The sequence below is a fragment of the Puma concolor genome, chromosome D1 (assembly GCF_028749965.1).
Source record: "Puma concolor isolate L17-30 chromosome D1, mPumCon1.1.hap2, whole genome shotgun sequence".
Taxonomy (NCBI): domain Eukaryota; kingdom Metazoa; phylum Chordata; class Mammalia; order Carnivora; family Felidae; genus Puma; species Puma concolor.
The window spans coordinates 31338664-31366099 of record NC_141676.1 but is presented as its reverse complement, the minus strand read 5'-3'; the positions used below and the strand labels follow the sequence as shown (position 1 = coordinate 31366099).

The 27436-nt window shown below is 36.1% G+C and overlaps 1 long non-coding RNA gene across 1 annotated transcript in view; it reads left to right on the top strand.

The window, feature by feature from the left end:
- LOC147576579 (uncharacterized) overlaps window positions 1-20875 on the top strand; it is a 37808-nt gene extending 16933 nt beyond the window's left edge. The window contains exon 4 of the long non-coding RNA XR_015240943.1: window positions 20772-20875. This is a non-coding gene — a long non-coding RNA (uncharacterized LOC147576579). The remainder of the gene's footprint in view (window positions 1-20771) is intronic.
- Window positions 20876-27436: the final 6561 nt, after the last annotated feature.

Below are 27436 nucleotides of genomic sequence, written 5' to 3'. Positions count from 1 at the left end.
GACTAGACAAGTTTGCATGTCAGGTTGCTTAGCACAGCTCTTCCAACCTGAGGATCTTTCAAATATCCACAGTTATTAAAGTGTTTTATATTATACATGTTATCAACAGATTTTCTAAGTGGGCACTTGGCTTTCCGACGTACAGAAAGACCAAACGAATGAGTCACTCAGCATCGGGTCCACAGGCAATACTTGATACTCTATTCTCGGGGCCTTGGCAGTATATTCATTTCTCTTTAATAATGACAGTAACACTTTCTTTAGCTGCCAGCCAGGCATGCCTGCTAGGTCTTTCTTCCCTTTCTATAAAGCTCTATTTTATCACAGCTTCACATATGCATCTGATTTGCTCTCTGCTCTATGTTGCCGCCGCTATGTAGAATCTGTTTGATCTTGATGAAACTACAGGGGAAGGGATGGAAATTTAACAGGATCCCACAGACATTCTTTTTCTCCCCTTCCAACTGGGTTGGGTATCTTGAAGATAAAAATAAAGAAGCATTATTTTCAGGCTGATTCCTAAAGAAGGTTTCAAGTGAATTCAACAGCCAGTAAAAGGTATACAAAGGGCTACAAAACTTGGCGATTATAAATATGTGTTTAAAAAATGCTTATGAATAAAATGTAACAAAAAGCAGATGCTGACAGAGACAGAAAATAAATTACCTAATCTCTCCTAAACTCTTAGAGCAAGCCACCCTTATGCACCCCACACTATGGAATTTCCATGGAGAAAAAATATAAAGGCTCCCCTTAAACCAAAGTTCTGAATTGGATTGAACCCTAGTTTTACAATTCCATATTTTCCTGATATTTTTGTGGTTTGTGTTATATGCTCATAACAGCCTATCATGAAATGAAGCATAAGCAAGGGAAAAAATGTTTCCCATGATACACTAAGGCCAAGGCAAGGGGAAAAAAAAGGAATAAGGAAATGAAATTTAGAGGAAAGTTAATTCTCTTGGAACATGAAAAGCATAATTTTTCATGTGATAAATAGCTCTTCCCCAATAAACGTGGTATAATTGTAAATCTTTCAGCTGTAGACAAAAGTTACAGATGAATCATGCCATCATAGGGTAGCTCATTTGGCAATTCAGACTTAGATTCAAGGAACATTTACTATATGCCAAGTGCTGTGCTAGACGCTGCCTCATGTTATCTCACTTATTTCTCACAATTACCCTACAGAGAAAGCATAATTGTCAGCTTTTGTTATAGGAGGAAACTGATGCTCAGAGAAGTGAGTTCACTTGTGCTTAGTAGCACAGCTTAACATGCCAGCTCTGAGACGCACACCTGAGTCATTGGATTCCAAGTGATTTGACAGACATACTCAGATCTATCTATGATGGGAGAGAAATGAACACAGGCGAGTTGGAGACCAGAGGGTGTTGAAGAAAAGAGGTTATAGATACAAGTAAGGCTGTGAGGTTTAAAACAAAATTCTCAGAAACAGAAGAGGGATTTCTCTGCTGCCTCAATTTATTATCCTCTCCCTAAATGTGGGTGATCCTCAAGGCTCCATCCTCAGTTCCTCTCTACTTCCTTCCTCAGGGACATCATCCACTTTGCATGCCACCTCCATGCAGACAATTATTAGTTTAGTACTTCTAGTTTTGACCTCTTTCAAGAGCTCCAGACACATCTCTCTTATCATTTCTTATATGTATACCTTTACCTTTTACTATGTTTGGCTAATTTAAACTCTTTCCTGCTGCCTGGGAGAGATTCTTATTGTCTCCTGCTTGTCTAGATATTCAGAATACATCTCTCTTGTCCTACCCTTATCTCCAACCATTAAATCCTGCTTGAGACTCAGGATCCAGCTCATGTGCTGCCTCCTTCAGGAAGTCTTCCCTAACTAGATTCCCAGTTAGATCTACATTTTTATTCAGTAATACTTATTGTCTGTCCACCTTCCAGCAGCATTTAACAACCCCTCAAGAGTAGGACTGTTCTTATTCATCTGTACACCTACCCTCTTATTTATCGTTCACACACTCAGCTTCCTAAAGCACCGTGTTTGAATGGGATTGGATCGAACTGTGTCTGTGTTCTTCCCTGCAAAATTGTTAGAGATAAGGGTTAAGGTCAGAACTTAAACTTTCTCTTAATCTCTATAAGTCCCTGATCCAAGTTCTTCTATGTAATGCACAAATGATAAATGAAAAAAAATAAGCTACTTATAAAATCTTAGCTGAGGAAGGATCAGAGATTTGTTGAAGGGATTTTAAGCTCAGAATTCACAGAAGCAAGGAACTAATTGGTGTTTTCATGTAGTTACAGATGAACAACTTGAGCCTATACTGGATTTCTTCTCTGTATATAAATTGTATAATGGTAATTTTTCACATTCCAAAAGTAAAATGATTTCAATAAAGGTGCATATGAATATAGAAAGAAATAACAGGGCCAGACCACAATCTGAAACCTGAAATCTAAAGAGGAAAATTCCCTTTAAACCCTTAATTGTAAAGCGTATATCACTAACAGTGGCACCCTTCTACAGGGGAACATCTTAAGTATTTTTTTAGTGAATTAAGACAACACAGACTTATTATCTCACAATTTCTGTGGGCCTAGAATTCAGTGAGCATAATTGAATGTTTTGGCTCTGGGTCTCCCACAGGCTGCAGTTAACTTAAGGCCCAATTAGGGGTGGATCTATTTCCAAGTTGACTCCAGTAGTTGTTGGCAGGATTCATTGTCTCACGCTGGTTTTGAACTGAGGGCCTCAGAAGTTTCTCAAAATCTACTCACTGTGGGCCTCCCTGGAATACTTGCCACATGGGCCTGTCCATACTGGTAGCTGGCTTTGTCAGAGCAAGCAAGAGAGAGGATAAGAAGGAAGATGGAAGTCATAGGAAGTGGTGTCCCACCATTTTTGCTGTATTCCATTCCTTCAAATCAAGTCACTAGTTCCAGTCCATACACAAAAGAGTGAGATTACATAAGTGCACGAATACCACACTTCTCCACTGGCCACTTGGCTTCACTAGGACATCTGAGACCATGATTCTCCCACATGGGCTCTTGCAAGGTGCTCTAATGAGAAGGCAGGTGGAGTAGTAATCATAACTTGGAGGTATGTGAGGTAGATTAGCCAAAGCAAATTCTTCTCAGGGTACCTACACTGGTAGAGTAATGAGAGGGGAAATTCACATCAAATGTAGCCCCAGTATCATTAGTGGAAATTGCTTTAGACAATGAACTGATTGATTTAAGCATTTATATCATCCATATATGGCACAAGGATGATGACGATGATGATATGTTATTATTATATGATAACGTTTACTATATTATTATATTAAAATTATATTATTATAGTTATTATTACTATTACCAAGATAACATTCTAACCACATCAAAGGAAATATGCTAACCTTTTCTACATTTATGCCTTAATGTGGCCACTTAAGTTTTCCATATTCTTATCTATGTTTTGACCATATGTATACATTTTCTTATATATTGTAGTGAAAATGTAATTTTTTGTTCTCCTTTCTTTCATTTAAAATTACATCATATTACAGGAAGTTCTGTGAGAGATGACTTAAATTAGATTTAAATTATATTTAAATTTAAGAGAAACTACCTTTAGCAAATTAAACAAAAACAAGCAAAAAAAGTTAAAATAGCAAAGATATGATAACATTGAAATATTTAGTAGAACAAAGCTCATGCCTCAAACTGAATAGTATCATCTATAACAGAAAAATTTGGACCAAGTTGAAATAAGACACAGGGAATTTATAATGATGAAGGATCCAAACCATGAGATATAGCTACCACTTACCTATAGGCACCATTTATATATGGTAGACAACTAGTAAATTAGAACATTTCTAAAATTAACAAAATATATTGGTAGTGTATTTTGTTTTTATCACATTCTCTCACTCTAGAAGACAATTCAGCAGATAAAAAATAAGTAAATAAATAAAGGAATAACTAATATAGTCAGGATGATCAGTAGGTCTTAAAATGAAGAAAAGCCACCCTTTGCTCAAGTGGCATAAAGAAAACAGTATATTTCCCCAAAGTAGAAATAATACAAATTAGATTTTATAATCACAAACATTAAGACATTTGAAAGAAAGCAGAAAATTTTAATTATCTACTAACTAAATTCTGTCAAAAGTAAATCAAAAGTAAAAACAGAATAACAAGAAAATGTAACAATAATAGTATATTTTAGGTTATGAACTACAGTCAAAGATGTACTCAGAGGACACTTCATAGCGAAAAAGAAAGGAAGGAAGGAAAGAAAGGAAGGAAGGAAGGAAGGAAGGAAGGAAGGAAGGAAGGAAGGAAGGAAGGAAAAAGAAAGGGAAAGAAAAAAAAGGTTGATTCCCTTTAATTAAAATTGATTTCATTTTTTTATGTTCATTTATTAATTGTGAAAGAGAGTGTGCATGTACATGTGAGCAGGGAGGGAGGGGCAGAGGGAGGAGAAAGAGAATCCCAAGCAGGCTCCAGTGCAGTTAGCATGGAACCCGGCATGGGACTTGAACATAGGAACTGTGAGAACATGACCTGAGCCGAAATCAAGAGTTTGACACTCAACTGACTGAGCCAGCCAAGCATTCCTAAAACTGATTTTAAAACTAAATTTGAGAATTTAGAGAAAGAACAATATATTATTCCAAATAAATCAAGAGGAGTGAATGAGGATAAAAGCAGAAATAATTTAGAATAAATTAGAGAACAGAAAATTTATCAACAACTCTAAGAACAGGTTACTTGGCAAAAGTGGGTATATGAGGATCAGGCTGGGGAGGTACAGGAGATGAGAGGAGTAAGGGAACAATGAAATAGGTAAATAACTACTTAGCCTAGCTTTTTCTGTTTTTTAATGTGGACACAACTAGTATACTAAATTAAGAATGATTAAAAGAAAAAGAACATAGTTTATTTTTAAAATAAGTTAAAATAATTATAGAATAAGAGAATATTTTGCACAATTCTATAAAAGACATGTTTTTTTAAATTTTTTATTAACGTTTATTTATTTTTGAGAGAGAGAAAGAGAGAGAGAAAATTCAAGTGGGGGAGAGGCAGAGAGAAAGGGAGACACAGAATCTGAAACAGGCTCTAGACTCTTGAGCTGTCAGCACAGAGGCCAATGTGGGGCTCAAACCCAGGAACCGTGAGATCATGACCTGAGCTGAAGTCCAATACTTATCCAACTGAGCCATCCAGGTACCCCAAAGACATAAGTACTATTTAAACAAATTTTTTTAAAAATTGACTCAGACAGGGGTGCCAGGGTGGCCTAGTGGGTTGAGCATCCAATTCTTGATTTAGACTCAGTTCATGATCCCAAGGTTGTGAGATCAAGCTCCACATCAGGCTCTGTGGTTAGTTAGCATGGAGCCTGCTTGAGATTCTCTCCCCCCTCTAACACTTGCACTCTCTTTCTCTCCCTAAAATAAAAATATAAATAAATAAATAACTCAAATAGACACACATATCCTAAATGGAACAAAAACAGAAAAGAAATTAGGAACTTTGTTTTTTAAAAAAAAATTGCTCTTGGAAAAACTGAACAGCCACATGCAAAAGAATGAAACTTGATTCCTATCTTACACCACACAGAAAAATCAACTTAAAATAGATTGAAAACTTGAATGTAAGACCTGAAACCATAAAATTCCTGGAAGAAAACATAAAGAAAGAAAACATAGCTTAAGCTATTTGATAATCAGTTTTGTAATTATTTTTTTTAATTTGACACCAAAAGCAAAGGTTACAAAAGCAAAAAATAAACAGGTGGGACTACATCAAATTAAAAGTCTTCTGCATAGCAAAGGAAACTGTCAACACAATGAAAAGGCAATCTATGGAGTGGGAGAAATATTTGCAAATCATATATCTGATGAGAGGTTAATGTCCAAAATATCCAAAAAAAATGCAAACAAAAAACAAAACAAAACAAAACTCATACAACTAAATACAAAAAACAATATGATTAAGTTGGGCAGAGAATCTGAATAGCTAGTTTTCAAAGAATACATACAAAGGGTCAACAGGTACATGAAAGGTGCTCAACATCACTAATCATCAGAGAAATGCAAACAAAACCACAGTGAGATGTTATCTCACACCTGTCTGAATGGCTAGTATCAAAAAAGTATCAAAATAAAAAGCTTCTGCTCAGTGAAGAAAACAATCAGCAAAACTAAAAGGCAACTGACAGAATGGGAGAAGATATTTGCAAATGGCATATCAGATAAAGGGTTAGTATCCAAAATCTATAAAGAACTTATCAAAGTTAACACCCAAAAAAACAAATAATCCAGTGAAGAAATGGGCAAAAGACATGAACAGACATTTCTCCAAAGAAGACATCAGATGGCCAACTGACACATGAAAAAATCCTCAACATCACTCATCAACATCACAAATCAAAACCACAATGAGGTACCACCTTACACCTGTCAGAATGGCTAAAATTAACAACTCAGGCAACAACAGATGTTGGCGAGGATGCAGAGAAAGAGGATCTCTTTTGCATTGTTGGTGAGAATGCAAGCTGGTGCAGCCACTCTGGAAAATAGTATGGAGGTTCCTCAAAAAACTAAAAAATAGAACTACCCTATGACCCAGCAATTGAACTACTAGGTATTTATCCAAGGGATACAGGTATGCTGTTTCGAAGGGACACATGTACCCCAATGTTTATAGCAGCACTATCAACAATAGCCAAAGTATGGAAAGAGCCCAAATGTCCACTGATGGATGAATGGATAAAGAAGATGTGGTGTATATCTATATCTATCTATCTATCTATCTATCTATCTATCTATAGATATAGATATAGATATAGATATATCCTCTCACACACACACACACACATAATGGAGTATTACTCGGCAATCAAAAAGAATGAAATCTTGCCATTTGCAACTACATGGATGGAACTGGAGGGTATTATGCTAAGCGAAATTAGTCAGTCCAAGAAAGACAAATATATGACTTCACTCATAGGAGGACTTTAAGACAAAGAACAGATGAACATAAGAGAAGGGAAGCAAAAATAATATAAAAACAGGGAGGGAGACAAAACATAAGAGACTCTTAAATATAGAGAACAGAGGGTTATTGGAGGGGTTGTGGGAGAGGGCGATGGGCTAAATGGGTAAGGGGCATTAAGGAATCTACTCCAGAAATCGCTGTTGCACTATATGCTAACTAACTTGAATGTAAATTAAAAAAAATAAAATTAAAAAGATAAGAAATAACAAGTGCTGGCGAGGAAGTGGAGAAAAGGGAAACTTTTTGCACTGTCAGTGGGAATGTAAGTTGGTGCACGTATAGAGTTTCCTCAAAAACTTAAAAATAGAACTACCATATGATTTTGGAATACCACTTCTGTTATCTGTCCAAAAGAAATGAAATCACTATCTCAAAGACATACCTGCTCCCCAAAATGTTCATTAAAGCATTATTTACAATACCTAAGATATGGAAACAACCTACGTGCCTAGTGATGGATGAACGGATAAAGCGTGAGATAGATATACCCATACAATTTTAAAAAAAGCTTTTAAGAAATGCACTTAGGCAAGATATTTCATGGATGACTTTTTAGAAACTTAAATAATTTTTACACTTTTCCAGTGTTTCCCTAAATCTTATATATGCACACTGATATCAAGAATAAAATACTTAACAAAGGAAAATAAAACTATAATTTCACTCGTGAATAGAACTGTCAATTTGCATATATAGTACCTTAAAAGAATAATACATTATTACCACGTGTGGTTCCTTCCAGAAAACCAAAGATGACCCTATATTAGAACATTACGACAGAGATGAACAGCTGTCCATTAACAATTCTTGATCCCCTATCCATGTTGTATATTTGCAGGTGGAAATTAGCTGTTTAACTGGAACTGTATTCCCCAGCTATCTTTGCAATTAAGTTTGGCTGTGTGATCAAGTTTTAGGCAATGAAATGGGAACAAACGTGGCATGTGCCACTTCAAGGTATCTTATGTGAGGTATTTCTCCATGCTTTTATTCCCGGTTAGACAGTGGGACTAGAAATGATTCTAGAACCTGAGAAGCTATATTTTGAAGATGGTAGAGCATCTGTCAATCTGGCTATCTGAATGATGATGTGGAAGAGGATTGCCTTAACTTATTAATTTCTCCAGTTCTGCCTCATAAAAATAAACTTGTATTTGAATTATTATACTCTGGATGTTCATTGCAGAAGCTAGCCTACTCTAACTAATAATATATCTATTAATGTAAATTGTATAGATAACAAAATAGACACAATTATTAATAAATTCTTATACAGTTTTTTGATAAAATTCAAATTTTCATCATTGATGTCAGCTATTTCTGACGTCCAACAGATTCTCTGACTTTGTTCCAGTTTGGCTGTCCATTCTGATGACCAAACCTCCTGATGACTTTCCACCCTTTTGCTTAAGTGGAATGACCTAGCTTCCATAACTTGATACCATGGCCCAGTTAATACAAAGCTAAAATAACTAAATGTACTGTTTTCAGGAATAATTTTATTTTCTCCTAGGCAAGCAGAATACTTTCCTCCTTTAATCCAAAAAGAGTACAGAATAAATTCATTAGTATCCTAGCACTTGCAAGAATAAGAGCCTATTAAGATTCTGCCTTCAAATATAATGTCACCTATTCTATTACCAAGCAGCAAGAAATGGGTTTTGGTGATCAATTGACATATGTTGTTTTGATACAATCACTCATATAACAAGACCAGTAAATGAAGCAAATACCATCCCCCTCAGGAGAAAGAACCCAGAGCATTGTCAACATCCTTTTGGCAGATAATAATAGCCCTTCGTTACCGAGGCTTGTGTACTATTACATAATGTTCTGTGACTTAATACACCCATAGCATTTTTAACAACCGTAAACTTCTCATAGTTATAACCACAAATTGATACATAGCTAGTTTCTTCTATGAAAACCATTATGGGTCCACAGCAGCCTTCTTCATGGAAATAATTCCTACTTCAGAAATTACAAAACCTGCAGAAGAGCAGAGAAATTTCCATTGTGTTCTACAGAATTATCCCTACTGGAAGTCTTTACAAGCAAAGAAGGTTAGACATGCTACTGAAAAACAGATTTAATGTTTATATTATTTAAAATATGCTATTACCAAAAGGACCAGCCCTTTTGCTACAAATGTTTTGAAATGCTTTCAAGGAATCTTAAGTTTTCCCTTATAGAATATTGGTTTGTGAGCATAATTCGTTCTGGAAACATGCTTGTAATTCATGTATCAAAGAGAATTTCAAGAGCCTTTGGCTCAGTTGTGATCATTGACATTCAGCATCCTGTACTACTCATATTGCAAGACATAGCTCATTTATCAAGTTAAAATTAATTAGAAATGTTTGCTCATCTTGGAGAACACTCGCAGAACAAGTTACTTGCAACCCAAGGTTTTACTGTAGTAATTTCCTGACTTGATGTGATTTCTATAATCAGGCACTTTTTAAAATATATATATATGTTTTAGAGAGAGACAGCACATGAGCAGGGGAGGGGCAGAGAGACAGGAAGACAGAGAATCCCAAGCAGACCCCACTCTGAACTCACGAACTGTGAGATTATGACCTGAGCTGAAATCAAGAGTCAGACATTTAACTGACTGAGCCACCCAGGCGCCACCCCCCACTTTTTAAAAATATTTATTTGTTTATTTATTTATTTATCTATCTATCTATTTATCTATTTATTTATAAGAGAGAGAGTAAGGGAGGGACAGAGAGAGAGGGAAACAGAAGACAGAGTGTATGAATCAGCCACTGTTGAAAACAAGTGAGAGAAGTCATCTCAAAAAAGTTCAAGAAAAAAATGGAGGGTATAATTTATATTGATAATGTAACTAAGAAGTCCAGCCTAAGTTAGGTTGGATCTAGAGACTCAAATGTTGTCTTTTTTTTAGATAAATTCTCCTCATGTGGTAGCAAAAATGACAACTGTCAATTAATTCTAGTTTTACATAATACTTAAAGCTACAGATCCAACTGTAAAATTCTTTTGAATTTTCCAATTGATGTCATCAGTTTTATAGCCATCCTTGAATCAATCACTATGGTGAGTGGATGCAATGTACTAATTAATTGGTTAGGTCTTATGATTAGCTCTGTGGCCAACCTTCTGCACCAAAATATGTGTAATGGATTCTCCATGAGAAAGAGGACTCTGTCAGCAGAAGGTGGGGGTGGTGATGAAGCACAAAACTTTGAGCTGACTAAAAATTTAGCTATCACATTCCACAACAGTTAATTTTATTTTAATTAATAGCAAGACTCCTAAGGGGGAAAAGCACCATTATTTCAACTAACATTAAGAAATTGTCATTTCTGAAACTTGATGCTGCTCTCTCTGTAGGGACATTTATTTGTTCCTGGCAAGACTTACACCTCTTTGAGTTATGGTTATTCGTCAAGTTGTCTTCTAAAATTCACTTTGACCAATCAATTCCTATGTGGGGAGTCTGTGAATCCAATAAAAGGACTGTCTGATGGTTGGTTAGTCCTTTTTTCCATTTAAAGCTTTCTGGGCAATAAATGAATAAAATGCAACCACGACTCATTTAACAACATACCCCAATCCACTGAGCTAATCAGTCCAGAAGGTCAGCAATAATTATGATTCAGATGGACTCCAGGAAGATTCCAAGAAAAAAAGAAAAGAAGGAAAAAAGAAGGAAGGACAGGAAGGAAGGAGGGGTAAAATCAATGTACAGTTGATCCTTGAACAACACAAATTTGAACCGTCAAGGTCCATTTATATGTGAATTTATTTTTTATAAACACAGTACAGTACTGTAAATGTATTTTCTCTTCCTTACAATTTTCTTAATAATATTTTCTTTAGTTTCCTTTATTGAAAGAATACATTATATCATACACATAATATGTGTATAATATACACATATGTGTATAATATACACATAATATGTGTACCAACTGTATATGTTATCAGTAAGGCTTCTAGTCAACAGTAGGCTATTAGTAGTTAGTAGGCTATTAGTAGTTAAGTTTTTGGAGGAGTCAACATTATATAAGAATTTTTGACTCTGTGACGGTCAGTACTCATAACTCCCATGTTGTTCAAGGCTCAACTGTATATCAAGTTATTTGTCAGATTCTCAGTCCATAATGTGAGGTCTGTAAGAAATACCTCATTAAAATGTGTTTTCAGTCGGGGCGCCTGGGTGGCGCAGTCGGTTAAGCGTCCGACTTCAGCCAGGTCACGATCTCGCGGTCCGTGAGTTCGAGCCCCGCGTCGGGCTCTGGGCTGATGGCTCAGAGCCTGGAGCCTGTTTCCGATTCTGTGTCTCCCTCTCTCTCTGCCCCTCCCCCATTCATGCTCTGTCTCTCTCTGTCCCAAAAATAAATAAACGTTGAAAAAAAAAATTAAAAAAAAAATCAAAAAAAAAAAAAATAAATAAATAAAATGTGTTTTCAGTCAACCAAATATTGACTCTGGTCCCCACTTTAGTAGGCTGAAAGGTCATGTAACCTGGTTTGTTGTTAGATCATTCCCCATGCTCCAGAGTGTGCAAAACACCAGGATCAAAATGACACTAAGACTTCGGGAAGGCCCATCTGGTTTTCAGTCACCCATTCATACCAGTGGCCATACAGGCACCCATGAGGATCCCAATCCATGTAGGCAAGAGAGGTTGCCCTGCTGCTTCCCTGTGAGGCTTCAGTCATATGACTCTTAAGTAAGGCTGGGACGCCTACAAGGTGGCAGCCATTGTCCTCTGAGATTTCACCATCATCCCCAAAGCAACTGAATCCTTGAGCGTAGGTGCCCTCTTTTCTGGGGAGGCATAAACTTTCCTGTCTTCCAATTTCTCAGAAGCTCCCCTCCCTGCTCAGTTTATTTCTGACTTATATACCTACTCCTGACTCCCTCTCTAGCAGGACATTAACATCCTATTTATGGCTTTGAGATCATAAAAAATAAAGTTTAACAGAACAGAAAAAGCATGATCCAGCTTCTGCTTTCTATAGAATATATTCCAAATGTACCAAAAACAAGAAATTACAAAGCATGGTTACTACCTTAAAATGAGGAAGAAGGGGAAAATTAAAGGAAAAAAAAATCACCATTTCCCACTAGGTCGTTTGCCCCATTTATTTGAAAGGAAACAGAAAAAGAAGAGAAAGAATGTGAAGTTTGGAAAATTTAAATAAATTGCCAAAACCCATCTGCCAGTAAGTGGTAAAATCTGGGTATTTTTTTTTCCAGTACTTTTTTACTAACCTATCCTAAGATGATCCAAGTTGAGACATTTTAAAAATTAGAGTTGAACTCCACAATTAAAATCCTCAATTGATTTTATTACTCTTCGAATTGTTTAATTTTGTCAATTTTGTTGACAACTGCTTTAGAAATATCTTTGGATTTCTTAAAAAAAAGTCTTGGTTTTAAGAACTTAATCATCTATTAGAAAAGTCTTTTAGAACTAAAACTTTCATAAATTACAATGGTATAGCTTAGGATTCAAAATGGTGAGGGTACTAGAATTTTAGGGGGGAAAAACCATCAAAAAAATAAAATCCCTGAACTCCTATTTCTTATAATTCCCTGGTAGCAAAGTGGGATTTGAGAGTCTTCTTTTAGTTGCAGTTGTTCCTAGCTGCCTTACTCATAAGACATCAAATGCTGAAACTAAGTCACGTGGATAAATTTCCTACCATTAAATTTCTAACAGCAAAGAATAGATATGTGAATCCTCTGCTTTTACTATATATGTTCAAAGATCTGGGAAAGTTCCCAGAAAGTATGTGGGTTAGCTGAAGTCCAAATATGTGAGGGAAAACTGTGCTGTGAAGAATTGTTTAGCAACAAAGCTAAGACAAGAGTCATTAGTTCTTTACAATAATGAACCTATTTGATGATCACAGGCTCTGAATCCTAGAACCCTTAGGATTTCTCTGAAATTTAGAGCAGTGGAGATTCTGTTTAAGCAGAGAACAATCCTAGAAGAGAAATTAAGGGAGTTCATAGACCACTAGACAATATATTCTCTGCAAAATAAATAATGGCCTTGGTTTTAAGCTGTATTACAGAAATTCAGTAGAGTTGCATGATGCGTGCATTTAATTTACTAGAATTTCATATATAAAACAATTATATTTTTTAAAGAAGCCAGATCCTCCTGGTGATTGATTATAGAAAATTTTTCAAAGTCATTTTGACTTTACTCAGTTTTTGCCATAAGTTCTAAATTTTGAATCCGATCCCAACACATGAGGATGTTGCTGCAGTGTTGTTGACTAAAACTAATGCTGGTTGCGTGACAGGATGCATTTCAAAGACTGCACTTAATCTCAACTTAAGTGAATCTTACTTACCTCATCTGCAAAGTCAGGGTACAATGTCCGTTTTCTTACCATCATAAGTAGCCCTTCTCTAAAAATCATATTACATAATAAATATGAGAGTATTTGATTAATTCTCAAAATACCATTTAAATATGAGCTACCAGTTATTGTTATTTACATGGTGGTTAATGATATTTTTATTCTTATTATAATCAGGACCCTCCTTTGAAGATTCAACCAAATCTTGCAAGGGTTTGTAAAGTTTAAAACAATTTGCACCAACTGTAGTCTGTTCAAAGGGCCCTTTACAGTCTCTTGGATCTGCACCCTCAATCCAGTTCAGAGGATGAAGTTGCTATTAGTGTCTACTATTTGTTATTTTTGGTATTGCTACCTCTGTTTTCTTTCTTTTTTTTTTCTTAATCTTCATTTATTTTTGAGAGAGAGAGCGCAAGCAGGGAAGGGGAAGAGAGAGAGGGAGACAGAGGATCCAAAGCAGGCTCTGCACTGACAGCAGAAAGCCCAACGTGGGGCACGAAATATGAGAACAGTGTCTGGTACATTATAAATGTTCCCCCCAAATTGGGCTAATTAATTAATACATAGAGACCTCCTACTGGCCTCAAGCTTTATCTACTATAATATTTGTATCTCCCAACTTTCCATTTGATAGCACTGGTTTATGTGCTCTCTGTATTTTAAAAATAGAATTCTTTAGGGGCACCTGAGTGGTTTGGTTGGTTAAGCTTCCAACTCTTGATTTTGGCTCAGGTCTTCATAAGGTTGAGCCCTGTGTGTGAGATCAAGTCCTGTGTCAGGCTCTGCACTGAGAGCATAGAGTCTGCTTGGGATTGTCTCTCTCCCTCTCTCTCTGCCCCTCCCCTCTCATGCTCTCTCTCTCTCAAAATAAATAAACAGTTTTTGAATATAACTCTTTAATGTATAGATTATCAAATCATAAAATTGATCTCATTAAATTATTGTTCTTCTTCAATTTCCTAATTCTTCTATTTTTTTTTTCTCAAACTTGATAGTTGGCCCCAAATACAGAAAACATGGTTTTATCAATTGACCTATATTGTAATGTATAAAACATGTAATTTCAGGGGCACCTGGGTGGTTCAGTCCGTTAAGCATCCAACTCTTGATTTCGGCTCAAGTCATGGTCTCATGGTTCGTCAGTTCAAGACCTGTATCAGGCTCTGTGCTGACAGTGTGGAGCCTGCATGGGATTCTCTCTGTCTCTGTCTCTCTCTCTGCCCCTTCGCTGATCGCACTCTTTCTCTCAAAATAAATATAAATGATTTTTTTTAAATTAAAACAAGCAATTGTTTGAATCAATCAATCTTAAGATGCATTCCAACATTTGGGCTCATATGATAGAACCCTCCCTTGCCAGGGAAAACACAGCAGACCTCATTTCTGGGAACTGTATTGTTTTCATTTCAGTTGTTGTCTTGGCAGTTGGCCATGGGGGTAACAAAAAAGGAAAATGCAAGCAAACATCAAAGGAGTTCAATGCTTTAGAAGTACCATTGCCATTGCCAATCTCCATCCCACCACTGGTATCTGTTCAGATTTTTAAATAAAGCCATGCTGTTTACTACAAGTTGTATTTTAAACTTGAAAGGTGCAATCAATATATAAAACTGCTCTCAAACCATGAAAATGGGCAGTCAACTTCAGGCCTTGCCAAATTTTAATCAGGGCTTCCAAAACTAACTGGCCCTAGCAACTGTTTTTTCCAGACCTCTCTCAAAGTAAGGAGAGAAGCTAAGAGTAAGTGAAAGGGCTTTTGTACATGAGAATCTACAGTGTATTTTTTAAAATTTATTGAGAGAGAGAGAGCAAGAAAGAATGCACACACATGAGTGGGGGAAGGGCAGAAAAAGGGGGAGAGAGAGAATCCTAAGTAGGCTCCATGCTGTAATCTTGAAGTCTGATGCAGGGCTCCATCTCACAAACTGTGAGATCATGACCTGAGCTAAAATCAAGAGTTAGTCACTTAACCGACTGAGCCACCCAGGTACCCAGAGAATCCACAGTGTATTAATTTCAAAATTCCCTTCTCTGGACCCTTTGGTTCTCCCCACATTGAGGTGAGCACTTCTCTTCCTTTTTCTTGTCCTTTGCGATGGAGTCTACTGCACCAAATCCAGAAGTACAAATGTAATTGTATTTGTGTCTTGTGCTTAAGAGGCAAAAACTTAATCTGCCCTGTTAAATAGAACTTAACTGAAACACTACCATTTGAAACTCATTTTCTTTTGGGTTGTCAAATTTAGTGTTCCTTCTCTCCCCTTTACTCTTACGGGATTATTTAAGATCCTAGGGAAATTACTTGTCATCCTAATATGAGGAAACCGTGGCTCTCCTTGTATCCATGGCTGCTTGGTATGTTGTCCATCCTAATGGACAGAGGCAAAAATTTCACTCAGGAAATTTTCAGTCTCCCCTCCTCATCCTTTCTAACTCGGGCCATGGCTCTGTTCTCATTCCCATTTCTAAGTTCTAAAACCCAACTGTACCCTTCACCCTGGCTATGGCTTGGACTTCTCCCTTTAAACTCTGCTGTGGGGTCTTCTTGACCCATGATATACACATGGCAGGTACCCTGGCTCAATACCTCTGGGTTTTACACCTCACCCAGGCATGTCAAGACTTTTCCTATTTGACCTTTGTTCACTAATAAACTGGATTAATTCTGAATTTATGCTGTTACAATGCTTCCCAAATAACATTCTGCATTCTCCCCCAATATATACCCTAAAATGCACATATACCCTGTCCATTCTTTGGGATTCATCTGAGTCCAGGATAACTGCTCAGGAAATCTGGTTAAGTAAAGCACAAGTTCCAGTTGTATTTAACTGGTGAAAAAAGCAAGCATCTTTTTCTGTTTGATTTTTTTAAGTTTTTTTCTAGTTTTTTTTTTTTTTTTTTTTTTGAGAGAGAGAGAGAGAGAGAGAGAGAGAGAGAGTGTGTGTGTGTGTGTGTGTGTGTGTGTGTGAGCGGGGGAGGGACAGATAGAGAGGGAGACACAGAATCTGAAGCAGGCTCCAGGCTCTGAGCTGTCAAGCACAGAGCCCGATGTGGGGCTCAAACTCACAAACTACAGGATCACGACCTGAGCCGAAGTTGGATGCTTAACCAACTGAGCCACCCAGGCGCCCCAATTTCTGTCTGATTTTAAATTTTAGTTGTTAAGGGTGGAGGTGCTCTTTGGAGAGGATTTGAAGATGCTGTAAGTGAACCTATGATATTCTGGTCCTCTAATTAAATGTCTTGCTAATGACAAGATTGTATGTCACCATCTTTTTTAAAACAGATATTTATGTGTTTATTTCATAAACTCACATTGTCTTTTCCCTTGAGCTGGTCTCTGTCAGTGCCATTAAGTAGGGGGTTTGGGCTCAGTTAGTCCTCAGTGTGACAGGGAAAAACTCCAATCCAAAACAAGCCTGTAAGCTTTGTTGTTTCCTCTGAAGAATCAAAAATAGAAATGTACTTGGTGGAAGGCTGACCTGATAGGTGCCTGGGATACCTTTGAGCTTCTGATAAAGCAGAGGGTAGTCATGGACATAATATGCAAAGAATAAATGGGTTTATTTTTCTTAAGAGGAGAGGCAGTTTAAAATAGATTCTTTCTTTACTTACTCTTTGTAACATATTGTATGTTTCTTATGAAAGGATTTCTTTTCCCACATGAAAACTGATATTCTCCTGCTCTGATATTGCAGTTACAGAAATTCTGATATAAGAAAAATATTCCACTTCATTCCAGAATTGAGTTTTCTAAATCATTTGAGTCATCCCACAGTAGCTTGCAATTCTGTGGGTGCTAAAAAAAAAATACAACAACAACAAAAAAAACCCCAACTCTTTGTTGAATAATGCTTCTCCTGAAAAAGACCACATAGTAATTATCTTCTCCCTTTTAAAAGTGGAAAACAGTTACCCTTTGTAGATCCATAGCACCTACAGAGTTTAAAATATTCTTCAAGCAACTTGAAAGTGTGTTACAATCCTAATCAGAAATAAAATTCAGTACTGTTCCCACTTCATAGGTATTAAAATGAGACATGGGGAAGAGAGTGCAGTCATTCAAATATAATAACTCATATTTATTGAGTCTTTAACATTTGCCAATCACTGTTCTGAATATGTACAAAGCTCACTTAACCCACATCACAATCCTATAAAGTTAGTACTATTATTATCCCCTTTTTACAGATGCACAAGCAGGTGTAAAGCAGTTGGGCAACTCACTTAAGGTCACGTAGACAATACGTGTAGGCTTGAGATTTGAATGTAGGCCTCCTGAGTCCATTGCTAACCTTCTTAATACTATTGTATGTTACCTTTTTTTCTCCATCTTTTTTGAAATATAATTGACAAAATTGTAACATATTTAAAGTGTACAATGTGATTATTTTATATATGTTCACATTGTGAAAGGATTTCCACAATCAAGTTAATTAACACATCCAATACTTCATATAGTTACCTTTTCTTTCTATTTTTTAAAAATTTATGTATGTATTTTGAGAGAGAGCGCCAGCTGCGGAGGGGCAGAGACAGAGGGATAGAAAGAATCCCAGGCAGGCTCCATGCTATCAGCACAGAGCCCGATGTGTGGCTGGATCCCATGAACTGTGAGATCATGACCTGAGCCACCATCTAGAGTCCAACACGTAACCAACTGAGCCACCCAGGTGCCCTCGTATAGTAACCTTTATTACAATGAGAATACGTAAGACCTATTCTCTAAGCCAATTTCAAGTACACAATACAGTATTATTAACTAAAGTCACGCAGCTGAATATTAGATTACCTTATAACTGGAAATGTATATCCTTTGACTTATATCTCACCATTTCCTTCATACCACTCCCTCCCACCCCCCTCCCCCACCCAAGTCCTTGGTTGCTACCATTCTACTCTTTGTTACTATGAGTTTAACGCTTTTTAGGGTTTGGGTGTTTTTGTTGTTTTTTTTTAGGTTCCACATATAAGTGATACCATACAATACTTGTCTTTCTCTCTCTGGTTTATTTCACTTAGCATAATGCCCTCCAATTTCATCCCACAAATGGCAGGATTTCCTTATTCCTTATTTTCTGTGGCTGAATAGTATCCCATTGTGTGTATGTGCACACGTGCACATAGGCACATGCTCACATGCACATGCATGCATGGGTATCATATTTTCTTTACTCATTTATCCATTGATGGACACTTAGGTTGTTTCCATATCTCAGTTATTATGAATAATGCTTAAATGAGCATGGGAATACAGATATTTCTTGGAGATAATGACTTCAGTTCCTTTGGATACATATCCAGAAGTGGGATTACTAGATCAGATGATAATTTTATTCTTAATTTTGTGAGGAACCCCAATACTGTTTTCTATAATGGCTATGACAATTCATAGCCAAGTGCACAAGTCCTTTTCTCCATATCCTTGCCAATACTTGTTCTCTCTCACCTTTTTGATAATAGACATTCTAACAAGTGTGAGGAGATATCTCAGTGTGATGTTGACTTGCATGTCTCTGATAGGTAGTGATGTTAAGTATCTTTTCATATATTTGTTAGCTATTTATATGTCTTCTCCGGCAAAACATCTATTCAGGTCTTTTGCCCATTTTTAAATCAGGTTATTTGTTTTTGTTTTTTGTGTTTTTTTTGTGGTTTTTTTTTTTTGTTTTGTTTTGTTTTGCTATTGAGATGTAAGAGTTGCTTATATATTTTGGATATTAACGTCTTACTGGACATATAGTTTGAAGATATTTTCTTCCATTCCATAGGTTCCCTTTTCTTTTCTTTTTATTTTTTCATTTGTTTCTTTTGCTGTGCAGAAACTTTTATTTTGATGTAGTGCCACTTATTTTTGCTTTTGTTGCGTGTGCTTTGGTGACATATCAAACAACCATTGCATTGACCAATGTCAAGAAGCTTTTCTCCTACATTTTCTTTTAGGATTTAATGGTTTCAGGTCCCACCTTTGAGTCTTCAATCTCCATTGTGTTGATTTGTGTGTATGGTACAACAGTGTAATTTTTTAAATGTGGCTCTCCAGTTTTTTCAAGATAATTTTTCAATAAATTATATATTTTGGGCAACCTTGTTGAAAATTAGTTGGCCATATATGTGTGGGTTTTTGTTCTGGCTCTTTATTCTGTTCCACTGATCCGTGTTTGTTTCTATGTCAACACCATACTGTTTTTGATTATTATACTTGGTGATATAGTTTGAAATCAGGAAGTGTGCTACCTCCACCTTTGCTCTTCTTGCTCAAGATTGTTCTAGTTATTTGAGGTCTTTCATAATTCCACACAAATTTTAAGATTCTTTTTTTCTATTTCTGTAAAAAAAATGGCATTGGAGTTTTCATAGGGATTATATTCAATCTGTAGATTGCTTTTAGTATGGATGTTTTAACAGTGTTAATTCTTATAATTCATGAACATGGGATATCTTTTCAATAATTTGTGTCTTCATCAATTTCTTTCATCAATGTTTTATAGTTTTCAGTATACAGTTTCACTTCCTTGGTAAAATTTATTCCGAAGTATTTTATTTTATTTCTGTTGCTATTGTAAATGGAATTTTTTTTTTAATTCCAATGCAGGGTTTGAACTCACAAACTGTGAGATTATAACCTGAGCCAAAGTTGGACACTCAACCAACTGAGCCACCAAGGTGCCCTAAAGCCAAACCAATTCTTGAAAAATTTAAACTGCAGGTGGGTCTAGATGTTCAGAAGACAAGTCTAGTGCTTGATGGTACCTGGTTTTAAATATATATATACACATATATATTTGGTACCTGGTTTTATATATATATATATATATATATATATATATATATATATATATATATATGTTTGTGTGTATATATATATATATATATGTTTGTGTGTATGTGTGTGTGTATATATATATATATATATATATATATATATATATATATATGTATATTTGAGGCATTAGCAAATGTAGCCAGGCTTGATACTTTCTGGAGATTATCCTCTATAAAAGAAACTCAAGGTTTTGAGTTTGAAATACCATTTATCCACTTTAAGGACCTTTGTCAAGGTAATTAGATGAAATATAAATAAATATAAGAACCTACATTAACTTAATGCTTTACAGTTTACTTAATGTCTTCCTGTAGGCATCATATTTAAGAAAGGGAAGAGATGTATGATTTTTAATTTTTTATAGTTGAGGAAGCAGAGGTCCAGATAGTTTAAAAAGTCTTGTTTAAGGTCTCACAGCTGTGAAGTTACATGATTGCAATACAAATAAATTTTGTTTCTCTTTCAACTATGTATCTGGAATGGTTTAGCACTTGCCATTTATGGAATATTTTCATATTTGCATATTTATTGTATTCTTACAGTAGCCCCAGAAGGTTATGGTGTGCAGCATTTAAGAATATGGACTTCAACATCAGATTGACTTGGTTCAAATTCTGACTCTGCCCCTTACCATGTGACCGTAGACAAGGTACCTCACCTCTTTGGGTTTCAGTTTCCTTAGCTCTAAAACAGGATTATAATTATATCTATCTCACAGGGAAAAGGGAGGATGTGTTAGTATTAATAAATTAGATACTCTGAGAAAAACACTTGGAATAGTGCATGGTACAAAGTAATATATGTGAGTTTTTACACTCAGTGTATGCTAGTTCTTACATAGAGAAAGGATTATGTCCATTTTACAGATAAAAGGACTGTGGCTTCAAGTGAAATGACTTACCTATTGAGCTGGAATCCAAACTCAGTTCTACTGATTCACAGTCTGTTCCTTACTACACCAGCTTGTGCTATGAAGAAATCTAGGTTTTACTGAATTCTATTCAAGTTGTAGCATTATATATAGACAAGGGTTCTACATCAGGTGTCCATCTGTGAATTTCAGGGTTTCTGAAAACCCTCTAAAATGGTACAGAAAATGTACCTTAGTATATTTTTCTAGAAAAGAATTCATATCTTTCATCAGATTCCTGAGAAAGTCATAAAGGTTAGGGGCTACTGATTGTGCAGTAGTACGGCATAATATTTAGGACTCTAGGCTTTGGAACTGCTTGAATTCAAATTACAAATATAACACTATAAGCTCTGTGACCATGGACACTTTGGTTCATGGACAAGTTCTCTCTAACTTTATTTTCTCATCTTCAAAAGAAGCATGATAATTTGTAAGGATTAAATTAATTAATATGTATACAAACACTTAAAACACTGCTTGGCAATAACAAGCTCCATAGAAAGATTGCTGTTATTATAATTGTTATGATCAGGGGATGTTTAAATCCACCTGTTTGGAACCGTAACCATTCTCTCAATAGTTTTGAAGATGATCCTCAATGACCCCAAACTCCTGACTTAACATCATTGTGTAATCCCCTACTCTTGAGTGGATTTACTGATCAGCTTCTAATGAATCAAATATGGCACAAGTCATGGGATGTCACTTCTGATGTTAGGCTGTAAAAAGACTGCATTTTCTGTTTTAAATGTTCTCTTTCTCTTTCTCTTGGACTGCTCACTTTAGGGAAAGCCACCTGCCATATTACCACGTAGCCCTGTGGAGAGGTCCATATGAAAAGAAACAGAGAGGCTTCTGGCCAACAGTCAGCAAGGAAATGAGGCTCTCAATCTAATAGTCCCAAGGAATAGAAGCCCACATGAGTTAGCTTGAAATCTTTTCTCCAGTCCAGTTTTCAGACAAGACTTCAGACCCAGCCAAAAACTTGGCTGCAATCTCATGAGAGAACTCAAGCCAGAGGCATCTAGCTAAATTTGGCCCAGATTCCTGACCCACAGAAACTGTCATATAATAAATATGTATTATTTTAAGCCACTAAATTTGGTGGTAACTTTTACACAGTTATATTACAGATAATAGAAATGCAAAGTACTTTATAGACATTATCTCATTTAGAACTTACAACCAACCTACCATATAGGTATCACTGTAGTGATTTATTGAGGAAGCCTGAAGAAATCAAATGACTAACCTGAACTGTTAGTGAATTTTGCCTGACTCCAAAGCCCAAGATCTTTCTTAGCTAGGTTATTAATTTCTTTTGTTGGCTCATTTTTGAGACTACTTCTTATTCTGCATAGGTTTTGTTTTTAATAATTAAAATAAGAACTACTGAAGTTATTCAGGAATGAACTTCAATATACTTTTGAAACTTATTTCTGGTCTTTATTTAACCAGATATCGGAAGCCTGAGTAACTGTCACATAGCATTAGGTTTTCCAACATTTATGTTATTGGAAATAGAATCCAAGATTTTTATAAACATGAAATTATAGACTCTAAGTCTGCACTCTTCACAATAGCCTCTACATTATTATTGTTATTTATTTTTGTGGAACATAGCCCTTTATTTTTTTAATGTTTATTTATTTTGAGAGAGAAACAGTGTGCATGAGTGGGGAGGGGCAGAGATAGAGGGAGAGAGAGGATCCTAGGCAGACTCCACATGCTCAGCACAGAGCTCGATGTGGGGCTTGAACTCACAAACTGTGAGATCATGACCTGAGCTAAAATTAAGAGACCGATGTTTAATGGACTGAGCCACCCAGGTGTCCCAAAACATAGCCCTTTAAAAAAGTAACTCATAGGGTGCCTGGGTGGCTCAGGTCATGATCTCATGGCTTGTGAGTTTAAGCCCCCATCTGTCTCTGTGCTGGAGCCTGTCTCAAAGCCTGGAGCCTGCTTCAGATTCTGTGTCTCTCTCTCCACCTCCCTTGCTTGTGCTCTGTTTCTCTCTCAAAAATAAATAAACATTAAAAAAATTCACTCATGTTTAATCAATGACCCTAAGTAAGATGGATAATTATCCATTGTCCATGGACTCCCATTCTCAAACAGAATTTCCCTCAATTAGTCAGTGGTCTCTTGACTCCAGGTCATTTGACTTTCAGTCCAGCAGGCTGTCAGTTCCATCCTTGATTTCCTAGTGCAGGAAATACTTAAAGTTCTGGGACAGTTAATGACCCATGACAATCCATTTTAAAAAGCAATAGAACCCTTTTAAAATTGCAGTCAAATTTGAAGAAGGACTCTAAAGAAGAGGTATTTATGACTTCAGAATATAGCTCAGGCTTCATAAACCAATTCTTGACAAAATCTCTTCTCTCTGCCTTTTTGAAATAATTAGTGACTTTAACTCAATAGAATATTAAAATTTGATCTCTGGTTACTGTAGCAAATTGAGAACAAAATGAAAATCATTAATCCCAGAGACAAAGATGTCTTGGATACAGAGACATTCCAGTGGAATATGTTATCAAAATGATTAAGTATATTTTTGTTTCAGACACCAAATTTCCTTCTTTCTGTTCATCTATCTATCCAGCATCTGTGTTAGAATCAGTCACTCAATATTTAAACTATCCCTAATTTCAAAATAGACATACTTGGAAATAAATGTTTTTTGGGTCACTAGTGCCCAAACTAGTGACATAACCATAGTTTTTTTAGAGGTTGAGTCATTTGAATGTGACATTGTTGAATCTGAACGATATGATGAATATATCATATAAAAAAGTTAGGAATGAAAATCTAGTTTTTGATACTGTATATATTATAAAAGTTTTTTTATTTACCTTTATCATTTTATTTTTTTTTTTTTAATTTTTTTTTTTTTTTTCTTCAACGTTTTTATTTATTTTTGGGACAGAGAGAGACAGAGCATGAACGGGGGAGGGGCAGAGAGAGAGGGAGACACAGAATCGGAAACAGGCTCCAGGCTCCGAGCCATCAGCCCAGAGCCTGACGCGGGGCTCGAACTCACGGACCGCGAGATCGTGACCTGGCTGAAGTCGGACGCTTAACCGACTGCGCCACCCAGGCGCCCCACCTTTATCATTTTAATAATACCTTTAAGATCCACCCTGGTTGACTTTACTCATAGTTTGTGCTGAAGACTAAAACCAGTTTGTGTGTATGCAGAGAGCATACATCTCTGTTGGGTATGGTGAAATAAAAGATATGTTCATCATAAAAGTTAGACTCATAGAAGATCTACCATTGATGCTAGTGAAATTATCAAGATTAACTGTCAATGCTCATTGCTTTTGCTGTGTTGAACTCCTTAATTTTTTTTTGAATGGATTCAAACCAGGAATTGGCATAATCATTCATACGATCTCAACCTTAACATTAAATCCTATGCTGTATGGGGTAGAACAGTAATGAAAAGCTTAGGATCAAGGGATAAGAGATTTAGGCCCTGTTGAGCCACTATGTGATTTATAATGCAACTTTGGGAAAGGTGTCTTTCCCAAAGGTGTGGGAGCAATACAGCTTCAAAGAGTGCACTTGCTTTTCTAGTAAAAAGCAGGATCAATCTTCTTTACCTATAAAAATCGATCTTTAAGATTCCTCCCAATACTAATGTTCCAGACTGAATAATTATGACCCAATCAAAAGTGCCTTAAAATGTTTAAATAACCCAACCTCTAAAAAAATATGGTTAGCTTACTCCTTTATAGCAACCTATAAACATTTACTTCTAAGTACAGTGGATCCTCACTGTTTATAGATTCTGTATTTGTGAATTTGCCTACTCACTAAAATTTATTTGTAATCCCCCAAATCCAATATTCACATTGCTTTTATGGGCATTCATGGATATGAACATTGAGGTAAAAAATTGGAGTCATACAATGTATATGTTTGCAGTTGAGACCAAATAAAGTTCAGGCAAATTTCTTCATTCTTGTTTCAGTTCTCACACTATAAATAAGTGCTTTTTGAAGTCTAGTTGGTGCCACGTTATTTGCATTTTTCTACTTTTTGCTGGTGATTTTGTTATTTAAAATGGCCTTCAGTGGTGTATACACACACACACACACACGCACGCACACACACACACACATGCACGTGCACAGTGGAATATTATTCAGCCATAAAAAAGAAGGAAATCTTGTCATTTGCAATGGTGTGGATGGAGCTACAGAATATATAGCTAAGGAAATAAGTCAGTCAGAGAAAGTCAAATGCCATATGATTTCATTCACATATGGAATTTAAGAAACAAAACAAATGAACATGTAGGGTGGGGAAAGTGTAGGAAAACTAAGAAACAGACTCTTCACAATAGAGAACAAACTGATGGTTGCTGGAGGGGAGTTACTTGGGGTGTGGGGTGGATGGATAAAATAGGTGATGGGGATTAGAGAGGTCACTTGTGATGAGCACAAAGTTTAGTATGTAAGTATTGAATCACTAAACCCTATACCTGAAAGTAATATTACACTGTATGTTAGTTACTATTTAAATGAAAACTTGGAAGAAAAATAAAATAAAATAAAATAAAATAAAATACTCCTCAAAGTAGTGCTGATGTTCCTAAGTCCAAGAAGGCATGCAACTCAGGCATGAGTTATAGTGCTGTTGGCCATGAGTTCGATGTTGATAAATCAAAAATATGTATTAAATAAGGTGGCTTTAAACAGAAATGAACATAAAACAAGGGTATACGTCGACTGGTTGATGAAAAAGTTGTGACCAGGGAATCGTAGGAACCTAAAAACCAAGTATTTCCCCTAGGAGCTTACAAAAATATCTTTTTTCTAAGAATTATCTCTCTAAATAAATCCTTTAGTAAATGTATAATAGAATTTTATTTTTATACAATGTTTTGGGTGCTCACCACAGTATTCAATGTGACAACTATAATGTAACATATAGCTAAATATTTAGGATTTTATCTTTTTTTGTCTGTTAATAATGCTCTTGCTATTTCTAAGTTTCATTTTCCAGATTAGTCCCACTTGAGTTGTACCTGAACGGTCCAAGGTTTCATTTGATATTGTAACTCCTCAAAAACATTATTTTACAGGGTCCCTCCCTTCCTATCACTCAGTAACACACTTACCTTCTTCGAGTTCACGTTCAGCCTCCTCAATATTCTATCTCTGGGAATGTAACAACATCATTTCAACAGAAGCATATCTGAACATCTTAATACACGGCAGAACATGCTTAGTGAATGGGATACAGGTGTGGGAGCAATACAGCTTCAAAGAGTGCACTTGCTTTTCTAGTAAAAAAAAATTTCTTTTTGAAACCCTGTGATCTGAACCATCTGCAGATAATTTGATAAACAGAGGAAGGGTGAAAACAAAAGGTTGTGTTAACAACAGATTGCTGAATCACTAATTTTGAATTCTGCAAATACTGAAACTCATTTCACACCAATACAGGCAATTAGTTTTATAATAGTTTGAACTGCTAGTTAAATAGGAAGAAATAAGCTCTATTTAACATAGAGCCATCCCTGTGTGGTAGAACAGTGTACTGAGATATTAATTTGCATTTTATTCTCACTGCTGTAAATAATTCACACCTCTTTGTTTAAAGAAGGTCGATTTTTTTTTTGGCTTTGCTTTTCCAAGAAATGGGGAAAAAACAAAAACATGCCCCCCAAAAATCATTTCCAAACAGGACTTCTTTTTTCCAAAAGTCTAGGCTCATAAGAGAATATGGAACTAGGTTATCTGAGGAGAGATATTTCAGGGATGGGAAAGGTAATGGATTATGCTTGGAGTAGAAAGGTTTTGAGAGAGTTTTTCCAGAGAATGGAGAGTAGATATTTAAAGAGTCCAGAAGCATTGAAGAATGATTGCTGCTCCAGATTCTATAATTGGAGAGATGCAGGTCTCCGAAGAGAATGGCCGCAAGGTGTATCTGAGGATTCAGCAACTAGACACGGCAGTTCTCAATCTGGGTAAAGAACCAAGCACCTCTTTGTTGGAGGCAGAGAAAGTTCATGCACCAGTGATGACCAGTATGTACTGTAGACCAGGCCATTCTTCAAGTATCATGATTCTTGTATGACCCTAGGCTCCCCACAAAAACACGAATTTCGGTTTTTTAACCAGGTAGGCAAGAGTCATGGGCAAACTGATGTGGTTTTTTTTTAATATATAGAAAAATAAGATAATGTTTCTTGCACTGGGTTACAGTCAAAACTGTTACCCATAGATTACCTCATGTAATCTTCCTAACCTGCAGTATTGAAACCCATTTTACGGATGA